Source organism: Chaetodon auriga, chromosome 2 (assembly GCF_051107435.1).
Source record: "Chaetodon auriga isolate fChaAug3 chromosome 2, fChaAug3.hap1, whole genome shotgun sequence".
NCBI lineage: Eukaryota > Metazoa > Chordata > Actinopteri > Chaetodontiformes > Chaetodontidae > Chaetodon > Chaetodon auriga.
The window spans coordinates 11,886,448-11,903,383 of NC_135075.1; the positions used below are offsets into that span (position 1 = coordinate 11,886,448).

General features: G+C 41.3%; 1 protein-coding gene across 4 annotated transcripts in view; it reads right to left on the bottom strand.

The window, feature by feature from the left end:
* dlgap4b (discs, large (Drosophila) homolog-associated protein 4b) overlaps positions 1-16,936 on the bottom strand; it is a 102,792-nt gene that overhangs the window by 32,812 nt on the left and 53,044 nt on the right. For 3 of the 4 annotated variants that reach the window (XM_076754377.1, XM_076754361.1, XM_076754386.1), the window contains exon 3: positions 4,117-4,165. The exons of the other annotated variant lie outside the window; for it this stretch is intronic. The gene's annotated coding sequence lies outside the window, so the exon portion shown is untranslated. The remainder of the gene's footprint in view (positions 1-4,116; positions 4,166-16,936) is intronic. 4 annotated transcript variants of the gene reach the window in all.

The window sequence follows — 16,936 nt, forward strand, 5'->3', positions numbered from 1 at the left end:
TAGCCACACAGCCTTGACCCCACAGAGGAAGCAGTGGCGCGATGAGATTTCCTGCTGTTAAAAGGAAAAGGGGAAAAGTCACTTCCTGTGGAGACGGGAACGGTGGGAGAGGACAGGGGTCCCCTTTGGATGCCAAGTGGGTCAACCCTGCATTCATGCTTCACAATCCCCACGTCAGGTCACAATAATACCCTAATGGCCGTCTGTCAACCTATCAACCCGTCAACGGCACAACGGGATGAGCCGTTGCCATGACAACAGTCATAAAGAGATAGAACGTCTACATAGATCGCTGACATTTAGGAGACGCGATCTACAGCCTCAGACTATGTAGCTGTTGTCCAAGGTCACATGAAGTATAATACATCCATGTGACCTCCATGTGCAACATAGATTACAGAAAGCACCAAAGTACAGCTGAGCCTTACAGGAACGTTGGTTTTGCAGGTATTTGGTAATAAATCACAGTACTGAGGAAGGGAAGTCTGCACGAAATGTCATGGCAATCCATCCAATAATTCTTGAGTTATTTCAGTCTGGACCAAAGTGCCGGGCCGACTGACCAAGAGGTCGACTGTGAGAACCAAACCAAACAGTGGCCTCACTTCTACTAGACAGTGTGCACAGATCCAGAGTCTGTGATCCTGTAAACACCTTCTCAGTTTCTGTCATCACACGTCATATTTACTTGCTTTGTGTGCGGAACATATAGTATTTTTTCTCTCTCCAGTCACGTTCTTTGGATACTTTTAACTCACAAAAGAACCTGAACAAAGAATTTTCTGCCATGACGTAAAAAATCCTGTAAAATGCTCCATTTTAACCAACTCCACAGTATTTGGATTTACAACCAAACATTCAACACTGTGTTAATGAGAGCAGCCTGTAAATAATGAAACAAAGATCCACTGTCTTGTTGTGTTGTTCCACAGTGTGATTCATGAATTAGAGGCTATTTCACTACATTACAAGTCTGCTTAATCAACTGACTGGCCCCCATGAGGTTTCCTTCCCACTGTGGTTTGAATATCACCGCTGAGACTCATTAACGTGTTAAACTGCACTGAGGCAGGTAATGTGGATCTGTGCTGAGGATTTCTGAGTCAGAGAGGATGTTGACCTTGACAAAGTAACACAGAGTGACATTAATTAATTTCTTCCATGTTCGAGTCACAGTGTGAGTGGGCAGTGTGCTTGCGAGTGAGTTCCTCCTGGTATGTAAGAACATATTCATTTAAATGTTTTCTTTGCTGTGACTCATATAAAAACACACAGATTTCAGTGGGAACGTCACGTCTGCGGATAACGAGGGAGTCATCTTTGCTTTTTAGGCATTATAAACAACAAAAAGTAGGAAGAACGGGCTGGTTCACGTCATGTTTTAAATCTGCTCATGTGCAGCAAATTAAAAGCAACAGTAAATGGCATGAAATAATTATCCATAAATGTCCAACGTTTAGGACAGTAAGAGCACTTTTACGTCGTCCTTTTCAGACTAAAAAGTGTTTCCACGCCTGCTTCTTTCTGTCTACACACATAAGAGGCTTTTTAATAGCACAGGATGGGTACTTTATAATGCAAGTGCATTACAAGAGAGGAGGCAAGGAGTGAAGAGACAAAAGAAGTTCTCCTCTGTGATTGAGGGAAATTGCCACAGTCTCCTTGCCTTTGTGGGCAGACAGCTAGGAGAGAGCAATGCATCAATGACAGCTGTCCTTTCCTCCCTACATTCTCATTCACAGAGCGAGCTCAGCTTTGATCACAGTGGTTCAATATTGTGATCGTATTCTTTCTGTCTTTCCTCTGCAAAGCTATCATTGATCTGATTATCCCCCGACAAATGCTGCGTGTCTCACTTTGACCTAAAAAGGAAGACATGAATTAATCTGCCACGGAGAAGGTTGTGCGGTTAATTTGTTATCAAGTGACAGTGCACCTCTTGTGCGCAGTTACTGTACAAAAGCCAGTGTCAAATGCAACCTCCGGATCCAACTCTAACACCGCCAGCATGGCCTATTGTGAGCGGGATGTCAGTTACACCCTCTCATCCTCCACCCCAGGGAGGCTCCCATAAGGGGCCTTATGGGGAGGATTGAGAGGAGTCCTGTGATTGGAGCTTCCTGTTATCTCCTACCCACAGCAACACGTCTGGCAGGACCCTTGTTTGTGCAGAAATGTGTGCACATGTGTGGGTCCGCTGAGGTCCCTGTGCCTGTGAATTCCTGCTTTATTTGTATGCAAATTCATGTATCAGAGTGCACGAGTGATATAGGACGTGTGGATGTAAATATTTGAGAGAAACTACAAAGACTGAATGTTGTGTGAAGGAACGAAGGACACAGAATTGACATTGAATATGTGGTTGTGTGTGAGAGGTTGTCGTGGTTGTGCGTATCATCCCCAAAGGGCTGGTGTGTAGGATTTAGGGGGAAATGTAATGTAATATTCATGATTATGTTTTCATGAATCACCTGAAAATAAGAATAATTGTGTTTTTGTTACTTTAGAATGAGCTCTTTATATCTATTGAGACATCTCCTCTGCCATGGAGCCCGCTATGCTGCACCGGATAGGTTCTACAGCAGCCCAGGATGGACAAACCAAGCACAAAACCTCACCGCTAGATGCCACTAAATCCTACACACTGGACCTTTAAACTGAATACTGTATAGTATCATGTATACAGTTCCAAATCTCCATTAAAATGGCAGAATGGAGAAGAAGCCACGTATCCCTTAGAAGCTGTTTTCAAGCGGCAGATCCACCTGTTTTTGGCTGGGATTTGGACAATTGGATTTACTTTGCAAACAAGCTCAAATATTCTTTCTGCACTGGCAGATTTTTTAATTTATTAAAAAAGACTTTAAAGCTGCACTAATCAATTATGATATATTAACAATGGATCAACTTGGCTGCTGATAGAGACAAATCCGCACAGAATTATTGCCCACCTCTGGAGTCCTCAGTTCTAAATAACATTTTAACCACTTTCAGGTCATTATTTTGGTTTTATAGCCCATTTTTACAACTTTACTGTTTTGGTTCAGTCTCACCACTCTCATTAACTTAATTTCCAGCCACTGTCGGGAGCTGTTTTCAGCAAAAAGAAAAAAAAAAAAAAAAAAAAAGCTCTGAAAACCCACTGAATGCACTTCACAGCAGAACAACAAGGCTACAGCTGGTGAATGTGATGGAGCATTTAGTTGCTTAAGAGTCACATCTTTCCCTCAGGAGTCAGCGGAGACAAAACAAAGAGAAAGGGTATACTGGACTTACATATGTCAGGTGGTCAGAAAAGCGGCTCCAGATGATGCTGATGTTGTGCTGTGTCTGCTAGCTGTGTAAATAGGAAACTGTTCTTTTCACACTCTTCATATCAAACACATTAAGTCATAAAAAGTCAAGGATGTGTTTAGAGCTTATTGCGCTGCAGTCATTGGAGGTGTAAATAATAAGGAATATATCTGAAGTGCATTTGTTTACTCACAATATGAATCTACTTTAAGTGAATGCACTATAAAACTTCAGCACACTAGTTCCAAACATCTTACCCACAGTGACTCTCTGAAAGCTGCATCTCCTTATCTTTACTGTGAGCAGCGCTGACCGACTACACTGCCCTGAAACCTGCTCGAAAGCTACAACACCAGTTTCCAGGTGTATGGAGAGACAGCCAGGCTTTAAATGCAAGCACTAAAGCTTCTGGAAAACACTCTGGAAAGTCTCACATCCTCATCCATTATTGATAAAGCGCCTTAAGCCTTCCTTGTGCTCAAGATGACAAACTAAAACCAGAAGTGGCAAGTCTCTCGCATAATTCTGAAGGAAGGCTTGTCTCTGAAATTTGAATTTCACTAGCTTGTCCTGCAGTGAGTCATCCTTTGATGTCCCATCAGTGTGTTTGCAGGGAATAGCAATTAGCTCCTAATAAATGAAATCAGTCGTGAATCCTGTCCCTGATGGTTAATGCGAAGAAGGCAGTTAAAGGTTAGGGGTCCGAGCCTATGGCTGTGTGCATGAATGAGTGTTTGTGTACTCAATTACAACTTTTAGTCAGTTCAATTAATTTAAAAGCAACATTACCAGTTGAGTGCTGAGGTCAGGCAAAGGACTTACATTGGCAGCTCATTTCTCAGAGGCCTCGATTTGAGTAGGAGGAGGTTTCCTGAAAGAGATACGAGCAAGACTGTGTCAGTGTTTATGTGTGTTATGAACCCATACAATTGTGTCATGCTTTACTTGTTAACCCACAAGTAAACCTGAGCATTTTCTGCTACAGACACACACCTACACAGACACACGCACACGCACACTCGCACAGAGCTGAGGGTAAGGCTTTGCCATGCACCATTGTGAATCGGGTTAAAATAATCTGATTGAGAACCAGTGCTTGAGGGCAAGTTGTGTCCAGGCTCAGGCCAGCAAAGTATCAGCAACCAGTTCCACCTTGTTGTCTACTTCACTCTTCACTGCCCTACTTTCTGTGTGTCTTCCTCCTCTTCCACACCTCGGAGGGTAGTACAAAGGCACCGACTCGCTTTAGCACATCTCAATCACGGCAGTCTCCCACTCATCCATATTCCAGTCGCTTTTATAACACCTGCAGTGTTACAGAAGCTTTGACAATGTTGGACCGGGGCTCTTTTCACCCCAGGCCTCTGCAAACAGTCCTACACTCACCATGTGTCCTGTCTGATAACATTACACAGTCCATGCTCAAGAGTTTGATCACTGCTCGGACACAAGATTGTGTGTGAGCATTGCTGTGCCTTTGGAAATCTACAGTATTTATGTGTATATGAGTCTTTATTATACTTATGTCTTGATGAATGTGTTAAGGATAAATTAGAACCCTGTCAAACACACTGCAAACACCGTCTCTGCTTTCTTTTTATAATTTCCACTGTCAGAGAAGGAGTTCAAGCTTCTTAGCACTAACTACAAAGGCCCATACTTTGACAAGTGCCATCTAAAATCTGTGGGAGAAAGACTCTCTTGAGGTCATACATCAAACTCCACCTCGGCACTCTTATTTTGCATCATGGATTCCTTTATCCTTAAGAATTTAGTAAGAAGATGCCTTTGCCCATCAGTACCACAAGTACTCACATCTACAGTGTGTAGAAAGGTATAACCTTGATGTTAATATTCAAATGCTGCTGTTTTTAGTGCTTTATGCCACTGTTTTTTTCCCTTAAACACATTCCACTCACAGCATGAAAACTGCTAGATATTCCCTTTGTTATTTTGAGCATTCATCTGTTGGTAGTCTTTGATGGCGGAAAACATACAAAGATTCCCAAGAGAGTGGATGGCACAACGCAAGTATTCAATGCAGACAAACAAAACAGTATCCACATGGGAACCTGTTCCTGTTTTTAAATGTGCATGCTACATAGACACCATGAGGTAAAGGGTGTTACTAATTTTACACTCAATTGATCTTGAACATACACAACCTTAATTCTCTGCAGATCCATCAGGTCAACGTGGTCCACACAAACACTGGTGGCCCATTGTCTCAAACCCTGACAGCCAAGCTGCAATGAAATGAGTGTTACTTCATGTAAAGGTTAAACAAGCACTCCTCATAGCACGGTAACTGTGCTGCACTTATATAGCACTTTTCCATCTAATGACAAAGGGCTTTAGAAGTTCCAGTTTCTTGCTCAAGAGCATTTCAACATGTGGACAGGAGAAGATGGATATCACACCTGTGATTAATGGACGACCAGTTCATCTCCTCTCAAACCTTTTAGGGATGAGGATGAACAGACTCACATTGTTGAAATACATTGAATGTTTGGTTAAAATGTCAGTAAAATAACTAAGGTGCTTGTGCTCCAACCTGAAGCTCATAAACCACGCTTTCACTGTATGGTACGGCTCGGTTTGGTAAGCAGGCAAACTTTGTTTCAGAAAAGGTTGAAAGCAGCAGGACAAAAGACTGCTGAAAAAACAGCAGAGTTTGGAAACCCTATATCAGAGTCCAGGCGACAAGATGACTCTGGTTGCTCCATGCCATGCAATGTGTGACAATTCTCCCTCAACAATCAGTGATCTACAGTGTTTTCACTCCACCTTTTAGTATCGGTTCAGCTTGCTTGGAACCTTGACTGCGCTGATACCAAAAAAAGTACCAGGTACCAGGTGCTATGCACAGCTTTTGCCAACAGAACACCAAAAAGAGTTGAGTGGAGGTGAGCTGCACCATGTAATAGAAATGAGGCAATAGTCAATCAGAAAGTGGTATCTGGTAGGAGACGTGATGTGAACAGTGACCTACCATGTCAAAGTCACTCTCTTTTTTGACTCAACCATCCATTCAGATCCCTGTTCTTAGAAGTGTTGTGGTGCTACAACACTGTGCTACCTCCATGTTTGCTGTTGAGTGAGACCAGTAATTATTTGCAGGGTCTCAAGAGGCCCTTGGCAGGAAAAAGTTGCTTGTTTAAATATCTGAATGACTAATCAATGCTAAAACAATTCACAACAGTGTCCAGTGCTATCCTTATCTTCACTATGCACGGACACACAAGTCATCTTTGATGTCTTTAAACATTTGGATACACAGTTCTCCATGATAACTGAGCTAGCTACCGCAATGTACTGTAATGCAAGAGTGTTGACATTTCTATGGCAGTAAAGATGGTAATGGTGCCCTTTGATATCCTCTAAAAATCTGACTGGCCATCTCAAGCACCAGGTTGTCAACTGTAGATGGGCATCTTAAAAAGAGCAACCATTAGTGCAGAAGTTCATATGAAAAAGAAAAATCAAGTCTGACTAGACTGACTATGAAATTAGCAAATATGAATGCAGGATGAACCTAAAATGAAACCAAGAGACAGTGATGGCTTGAAAATGTTAAGCAGGATCCGTTGCAGTCAGCGTTAGAGGTGGAGGCAAGGCAAAATGTCATGTTCTTTGGCCAGAACATTCCCCAACACAAGCATCATAAAATTTGTAAAAACAGCTTCACCACTGTGGCTAGCTTTGATTTTCCAGACAGAGTCAACAAACACAAAACTCAACAGTGCTGTGACCTTTAGCAATAAAATGCCAAAAAAAATGTGCATACAAACAGACATATACACACTTCTTAACATTGTTAAAGGTCAGCTTCATGAAGAAGAACGACAAGAACAAGGACAAGAACACGATGCAACGTCACCTGTTCGCAACCATTATCAATATGGATCATTTTGTACACAGAGGCTAAAAGTGATCCACCCAATGACTGCAAGATAAAAATAGTGAATGATAATGGGTAAAGCTTCCTGGGAGAACAGAAATGCACATTCGTATGCTCATTCATAAAGCACAGATCAACTACAATAGAAGACAAATGAAGGGCACTTTATGGAGTTTTGGGGACTGAATTGGAAATGGGATTCATGCCAAGCCACTCATCTCTCACTTCATCGCACACTGTAGGTTTGAAGGACTAATGTCAAACACTTCACAGCACCGAGTTTGTTGGGGCAGAGTAAGATAAATTAGAAATGAGGCTGGGAAACAGATTGAGGCATCAGGACAGAGGGATCTGCTGATTGGGCTCTTCATTTAGGGAATGCATTATAAATGCCTGTTCACTGGCTGTGGAAAATCTCTCACTGATGGAAATTGGCCTCAATTGAGAAACAATTACATCAGATTAAATATTTCAGATTTTGCAGCTAAATTGAGTGCACTGAAGACTGAGGATGACTTTTTACCACAGCAGATGTCTTGCAGCAGGAAAAGCGTAGTGTATAATCAGAAGATATGTATTTATTTAGCAAACACTTCAGTGAGATATATTTCAATGAACTTTGAAAAAGGAGATCTCGTGACTTTTCCTCGAGCTTCATGAAGAGGTGACATTTGTGGTTTGACTACTAATCAACTGTCATGAAACTGTGATCTAATGATCCCTTAACTTTTCATTTTGTCTTCTTCAAATCAGTGTGCCCAAAAACTCTGGTTTATGACCCACAAAACTAATGACATTTACACCAGCCTCACCTGTACTTTGTGTTGAGAGCTAATTAGTAAATGCTAGCATGTTCATATGCCAAGCTAAGATGGTGAACATTGCAAACATTATACGTGCTTAATATAACCATGTTAACATTGTCATTGAGAGCATGTTAGCATGCTTACATTAGCTTTTAGCTTGAAGCACAACTGTGGCTAAATACAGCCTCACAGAGACGCTAGCATAACCATAGACTGTCAGTCTTGTTAATCCTTTACTTTAATTTCTTTTATCAATATTCTCTTCAGGGTGTGGACCATTGGTTTTTTCTTCAAATGTCAAAGAACCTGAAGGTTTGGGTGTATTTGTATAGAAATAAGAGCTAGTGCAAGTACAGCCTCATTTCCCAGATCAGCAGCACTGACCATTCACCATTGGTGCTTCATTTAAATGTGCTGATGGCTGTTCATTATGTTAGCTTTAAGGGATTATAAGTAATTCAAATAAATATGTGCATTTATTTATTTAATGTACCTCCAAACCCAGTTGGTCCACCAATGTCTGACTGAAGAATTCTCCCTTGAGTTACTCACTAGTAATTTTTCACCAAATACTTTCATACTCAAGTAGTTATAGTGATGACTACTTTTCCTTCCACTTCTTATTTGTTATTTATTCTAAAATAACACTGTAAGCAGTTTTCGCCCCACACAGAATAATTAGGTGGTACTACAATGATAATTTGTTATATCTCACATATCCATTCTGGTCTAATTCCAAAATGTATGGTTGAGAGGCAAAGTTGTGGAAGTAATCGGCTCTACATCACACAATCCCTTGTTGTCACTTCTCAACCATGAAATCCAATTACCACAGGACCTGAAGGTCGCTATATCCAGGTGCATTATCAAGCAAACACTGATTATTCAAAGGCTCTAGCTGCAGTATGTAAATTGTGCAGAGTTACGTAAAGGATGTAGGAACTATATTGAGCTGAAGAGGGAATGGCTGGTGTAAAGGCCAACAGACATGAGGGTCCTTTAGAAATCTGTTGGGCCATTTCATGAGGATGAGAACTTCTCCTACTTATACAATTTGTAGTATTCAGTGAGCAGATGGGAGGCAACTTGAGTGTGACTGAAGATGAATCCCACAAGTGAGGCAGTGTGACAACGCTTTTGGAAAGAATCACACACTCATTCCAAAATCTCTGCATGTTATAATTATGCTAATGACTCAGTAGCTGGCAGCGGATATAACGACTGGATTAAATGTGGTCACTGCAATAATGGAAGTTGTGAGTGTGTGTGTGTGTGAGAGAGAGAGAGAGAAAAGAGAGAAAGGTGTGAGTGTATATGACAACAAAACGTGCTAACATTATGTTCATCTATTAATGCTAATTTTGAAAACAATCCCTTTGAACTCCTTTGATGCTGAAATGAATGAATGTTTTGGTCCTATCAGTTTGAGCCGTGGAGCCTCTAAAACCAGCTGCCTGGTAATGTTTGGTATTTCATGAGGAACAATCACTTAAAGATTAACCAGATCATCACAAGATGTAATCAGAATCTATTGCTGATGTCCTGGGAAGCTTTTTGCATCTTTGAATGAACAGATGCTGCATCGTTCACAATGATTTTTAAATAGTTTTGTCTTTCGTCTTCTCGGGCTCTTCCTTGATGTTGTATTATGAGTAATGCATGTCCAGGAAAACAGCCACTGGTCGGAGCGTTGCCCTTTAATTGTTAATTATCATGTCTTATCAGGTTCTGTTGATTCAGATTGATTCGCATTAGTTATGCACAGACAAACCAAATGAGACTGTAACTCTGAGGACATTAAAGCATTCACTTCATCAACAACATTCTTGGATAACAATAATTTAATTTTTCACTTTTAACTTTGACAAGAATCTTTCAGTTGAACACAGATAAATGTGTGTGATTTCACAGCCTATCATTTACTCCACGTCAACAAAAACACAGAAATCCTCGACTCCGCAGCAAATCAGAAATTGTTTGAGGACAACCGTCTGTTTTCATATTCATTCTTTGAACTTCCTGCATGCTCTGAGCGAGGGGATGGAGCACAGAGAGAGAAAGTGGTGGAAAAACAGCCAGCTCAGCCCGTCCTCAGGGCTAGAAAGTCACACACAAGAAAAAGTTGAAAGTAAAACTCTTTCAGCGGATGCCAACTTTCTGCTCTTGCCCATCTTTAGAACTTTAATGAGTTTGCACTTTGGTTTCAAAGGTTCTAAATAAACCATTAGGTCTACAGGGAGGCAGTGTCAGTGCTAGACAAAGATCAATTGGTCTTTCTCTTTATCTTTTTATTAGACCTTGAATCACCCCTCACAAGGCTCAAACAAATGCAGTAAATATCTGACTTAAACACCAACAGGATTTGTAACGCTATAGCTACAAAAAAAGCCAGCTTTTTATCCCAAACATTAATCACTGACCTCATATCTCAATCAATACCAATAAATAAATGAGCAAATACTTAAACGCTAGTGCAAATGTGCATTACAAATTTGTACATTGACCAAGACAAATAAAACAGATCATACGGTCAATTTTGAGGTGATATAGTTTTAATATTATTGTTTTAGGCACTAAGGTTTTCTAAGCTTTTTCTCTTTCGATTTTATCACTAGCAGTTTGCTTTAGGCAGGATTTCATTAAATATAACCGCTTTAACCTTTGTCAAGTTTGCCCTTGATGTAATTTTCTTGACCCAGTTCTTGTCCAGCAGTTGTATGTCAAACCATGTTTGAGCTTCCCGAAAACCAAAGACCAGAAAAGTGGAAACTGAAAACCTAATTTACACATTGAGCTGGTCAGAGTTACATTGAAAACCTTTGCTCTAGTTTCCCTGCAGATGAATCAAGAAATGACTTCTTGTATATTCACATATTCATTCTTGGACAATTCTCTCAATTCATCTCTAATGTTTGATAAAGAGAGGGTGCCATACCCTTTAGATACAGGATGGCATCTGGCAATTAAAAAAACTTCCAGTCTTACAGAGCACTTCGTCTCCTCCCAGCCAAACTTTTAGTTTTCTTTGCCTCTGTCATTATTGGGAGAAGAAGTTTAGATCTCAAGGAGCCTCTGGAGGAAACTGGTTGTTGACAGAGAAGTTTGTTCCTTTTATTTCCCAGAATTAAAACGCACAAGTCAATTAACCGTCCAAATCAATCAGAGACCACTTAATTAGAATAAATTAGTCTTGAGCCACCAGTCCTGTGCTCAAGCTTTACCAAAGCTCACTTTAAGTGCAATCAATATGTATACCTTCTTCAATTGTTTTTATCGTTCAGGAGTGGGGATGGGAGAATATACAGAGCATTATATAGTTTAATAAAAGATGAAGTGGACATGGCTCAGTTGTTTACTTAGAATACTCAGCAAACACTGATGGACCAACCAGCTGATTGCCTATTCAACCCTGTGAGACAGGATTGATCAGATCTGAACACAGAGGATAAGACACAACATAAATCTTGCAGTGTGCCGCCCTCAGCAGTACCTGTTATAAGCCAGAGGATCCATATATTTTTCAGCCGGGGACGGTCGAGTGGCAGACGGTGTAAATGGAGACTGCTGGTAAAATGCAGACCGACTGCGAACGCAGCACGCTCACTCTGCAGGACCTGGCTCAAGAGAGAGATGTACTGCCTTCAGCCAATATGTGCGCGCGCGCGCACACACACACACACACACACACAGCACACAGCACACACACTGTGCATATGCGTTTGTGCATGGATACCTTTATTAAACAACAGCGCCACACGTACACAGTCACACAAACACAGACAAACCTGGAAGCACACCTACCCATGAACAGACACACACATTCACACACATACACACAAGGGACAGAGAAGCAGGCACTCAAGGCAGACAACACCTGTCTCTCTCTGCCTGTCTGTCTGTCTCTCTGGTGCTACAGCTACAGCACTTGCTTGAAAAGTTGAGGACAGAGAAAGTGAAATAAAGCCTTATTTTGCATCACCAGTCATAGACATACACACACACACACTCTAAACACCCACGCACACACACACACAGATGACGAGAGTAAGGGACTCCATTGACAGATGGATACAGGGAGCAGTGAGGGAGAGAAGGAAGGATGGAAATAGTGATTTGGACTAAATTACCGCACGACATTTCTTCAGACTGCTTTGAAGTGTCGGAAACGATTTATCTCTGCTGCCTACATGTATGAGGTGGAAACTGATGGTAATCAAAGCCCACATTTCCTTTCATATTGTAACTGTGAAATAATGTGCCTATGTCTGTCTGTGTATAGGCTATGTAGGTAGTATACCGTGCATTTAGACTAGCATTCAACTCAGAAGCTTGAGTCTTTGTGAGTGCATGTGTTTGTGTGTGGTTTTGTGCACTTATTAAGTGATTAATCAGGGACTTATTTAAACTGCTGCCAATGTTTAATGAGAATAGCATCCAGTCTATTATTGATTTATAATTCACCCTACAACCAGCACATTCTTTGGCTAAAAGGAGCACTAGCCATCTCTCACATATGTGAAGATAGCAGGTTCTAGGTGAAGTCTCATGTATGAGAGCTAAGCCAAGAACCAAAAACTGGTCGTTGCTTTAACGCCAGAAATGTTGTAGCAGTCTGTTTGCCACATTACACATTTTTATGCCTAAACCAGAGAAGAAATCCTTCCAACAAATATTTCCAACTACAAAGAATCTGCAACAGGACACTGTTTTCTTGTGACATTTCACCCACAGGCACATCATTTCGTGCAAATATGTCAATGAATGACATTTGTTTGTATCAGCAGATTTCCATTATTACTTGAAACATGCTAACAAACAAGTTCACATCAACAATGTTAACATTCTGTTTATCTAAAGTGAAAAAAATGCCAACATGCTGATGTTAAAAATGTTTACCATCTTCACTATCTCAGGTTTGCATGTAAGCTAGCATTTGCTAATTAGCACTAAACACAAAGTCCAGTTTAGGCTAATAGGAATGTCACTAAAATTTTGATCTACTGATGGCATTAGATGCAATGCAATTTGTCCTGTAGGCAATAAGAATGTCTGAGCCAACTATCATGGCAAACCATGGACCAACCGACCCATAAACAGGTGCTGACATCCATAAATCTATGCTGCTAACATGACTAATGTGAAAAGACAGAGGCTGACAGCAAATTAATGTGTACCATTACACACACAGACAGGCAGACACCTACTGTAGCAGATGCACGTCCATATGGCAGATACAGTAGGTGTATGTCTGTCCTTTACGTCAGTCACTGACTATAGGTTACAGCCGCCAGCCGAGCTCTGTTACCAACCAAGACCAACTCATGGCAGTGAAGCTTCCAGGGAACAATGCGACCATTCTGGCCCTCAGCAAGGTTGCTGAATGGCAGTGTGGGCAATAGTAAGTGAGCCTCGGGTTAACAAGTGCCCACATGAGGCCAGCCATTGTGTGCGTGGACTGGGCCTTGCTGGTAACGTGATTATTTCCCATGCTGTGATGGGCCTATGCAATAAAAACATCAACGCAGAGAGATATGTTGCAGTTTAGTTTGATTTTCCGCTATATAACAAGGTGTGAATAGAATCACATCACTGAGCCATGAAAACAAATACGCAATATGACACCTCAAATTTTCAATTACGCTGGCAGGTAGCAGCCATTAAACTGCCATTAGTGTTATTAAACTCTCTGCTGTCTTTATTGCAAGATGAGACTCAGGAGATACTTTCAAAGCCCCAGTGGGAGACATAGATATATACGTGTAACTGAATAAGTTACATTCAATTACTGCCCGTTGAGACCCATAGCATTACCAATGATGCTATTACCACTGTCTTGAATATGGCCCAATGTACTGCCAACAACCTGGCTATGGCAGTGATTCTCAATGTGACATCCTGTTTATTGGTTTGGAGCAGCTGCTGACAGCAAAAGTCGAACCTCATTCCCTCCCTGCCACTGTGATATTGTTAGCCTTGAACATAGCGTCACCGGGCCCTGTGAGTTACAGGCCAGCAGCCAGCCCATTTGAAAAGAGAGAATAGAGTACAGAAGAAAGTAGAATGGGGGATAAAAACCTAACTGAAACAAATGATGTGCTTGCCGCACCTGACCAGACGGCCCAAATTCACGAGAAGCAAAAGATGGATGAGTGTCGGTGGGGAGGCGTGCGTGAGAGGAGGGAATTGGATTTTACAGAGGCCAGCAAGATGGATGGAGGCAGGCCGAGCCACCCTGTCTCCACGACTAGGGGCTCTACTGTCTGATACCTCAGAGAGGTCGGTGAGAGGAAGGCAGCACGTCACATTTAACAGACAACAAGGAGGGAGGACAGGCGTGCTGGAAAGTAGGACAAGAACAGGATGGCCTACTGTAAAAGCCCATGGGATGTTCATAGATAAAGAAAGACCACTCACTGACAGCAGAGTGCTGCATTTACTGAGCCACAACAATAGCCTGTCAGGACCGTGAGACAGCCAGAGAGCAGTGCGTGTGAATTTTAGCTTTCATTACAGATGTTTGTCTATGTGCTATTTATGATAGCTTGCAGCAATGCATTAGTCACCAGGTATATTACAGGTTTAAGCTAAAACTAAGTACTGTTTACCTTTTACCTTTTCACAATAGCATCAATTTAAAATGGCCTGCTGGTCACATCTTATAATGGTTACTGAGGCCTCAGAGACTAATGGGCTGCACACATGGAGGTCACAGGCTTCTAATATCTGAAATCAAACCTGCATATATGCATATATTCATGGCCAGTACAGACACCTGGTGTGTAATACACTGACATGCAATTCGTTGAACAGCCTCAAGGTTATTACAATTCAAAATCCCCAAAGACGAGAGGTGTCAGAATTGGGGTTTAACGCTCGTTTGAACTGGAAAGGAGAGTGCAGTTGCTACGTGCTCACTTTAGTGGGTTAAAAAGTCACTTTTTCCTTCAACAACCATAATTTAATAAACAATGAAATCCAATTATATTTATCCTCCAGTTTTCAGAGAGATAATGCCAAAGAATAAGCAGCTTGAGTAAACCACTTTAAGTGAGGAAATAGGGACAGAAGGGCATGGAGAGTAACTGAGGCTAAGTACGAAAGGTCTCAATATGCTTTTCCTCAGAATAATAGTCTCTAAATGGTCCGTGTGTGCCCAGCAGTCTGCTTTGTGTTCTTCCCTCCAATAAAGACGAGCATGAAGCATCTGGACGGTCTTCAAGCACTGGCTCAAACATCTGCTGCAGCTCAGACGCAACAAGATTGTGTGTGTGTACAACTGTGCAGGTGTTCATCCAAGAATACACACGCAGATTTCTTTATGCTGGAAGCTGACATAATCGCTTCATTTGACTCACTTGTTTTGCTGGGAGGGACCAGAACATGATCAGTAGCTAGTTACCATGACTGAGGACAAATGGATTCATCATTCATCACCATCTGCACCAAAGCTACATGCTGAATGAATCAGAAAAATACATTTTCATCATGGGAAGCAAGCAGAAATGTTGATGTCTTAAGGTTTGCTCAGCTTAGAAGGCAAAAATAGGGTGAAATGTTGGAAAGTAATCAGGACAATTTGCATTGTATATATACAGTTGCTGGATTTGTCTAATGCAATAATTGCGCAGCTTTGATTACACTCTGAGGCACAGTAATCACCGCAAGTGGAGTGACACTGTATGAAAAACCGAACTGTGCAGCAGCATACAGATGTGCAGATGTCCCTGTGCTTTGTCTGCCATCACTGATGTAACTATGAACACAACACTTCGCTCTTCAATCGATTCATTTTGCCTCCGGCACGGTGAGCCGTGTAATGTCACACCTGACTGCGCAGCCCCTTCTCAGTGTTTCATCACTATTACACCGGGACCGGCTATCCATGTACATGTTATGAGAAGATAAATTCATTCAAAAAGGAGTTTCAGTAAATTGATTTAGTGATGCTTCTTTGATACTGAGACACTGACGCTTGGTGCACTTGACATGTGCGTCAGAGCTTGGGTCAAATAGTGATTACTATACTGTATGTGTGATGATATTTAAAGCTTAAAACGTCACTGAACCACTGACAGGCTTTGATAGGCTGTTTTGGAGTTTAGAACAAAATGGGCAATGCATTGAATTTCTTTAATGCCATGGAAGAGATACTGGCCTAAGAACAGACAGAAAATGAGGTTAGGAAATAGATGATTGAGACTTAAGTTACAGGCTTCATGGGAACTTATTCTGCTGATTCGTGCAACCATCTGGTCAAAATTTCGGTTTTCCAAGCTTCAGCTGTACTTCGTGTTTAGAGCTTATTAGCGAGTGTTGGCATGCTAACACACACAACTAAGATGGTGAACATGGTAAACATTATACCTCATAAACATCAGCATGTTAACATTGTCATAGTGAGCATGCTAGTATGCTCACAGTAGCCTTTAGCTCAAGGCGCAGCTGTACAATAAGTGCAGTCTCACACCTCACCAAAGAACGAGCCAGATGAAATCAAGCATGACAGAGCACAACAGTTCCAAACAAAATTCTGTAAACCATTCAGTCCCAACACTGTGATGTTTAAATGTACTTTTCCACTCAGATAAATCACTTGTTATTTTGATTTAAATACATGAAAAAGACATTAAACCAGTGTGGCTGCAGGTCCTTTACAGCTCTGCATAGACAAGCATAGGCTTCACTCGATTATGGGCAACATTGCCTATTGCCTAAAACATTTATTATACCATATTGATGGACATACTGTATCTACTCACTGCAAATCTAGAATAATCAAAGGAACATATGCCATACCCTTACAAGCATTTTTCGCATACATGTGTCACATTTATAAATCTGAAATCAGTGGGTTAAGGTGCTGCTGCTTCACTGAGGTTTAATACTGTTGCTTATATGATTTCTGCAAAGGCCCACAAGGCTTCATCCATCTACC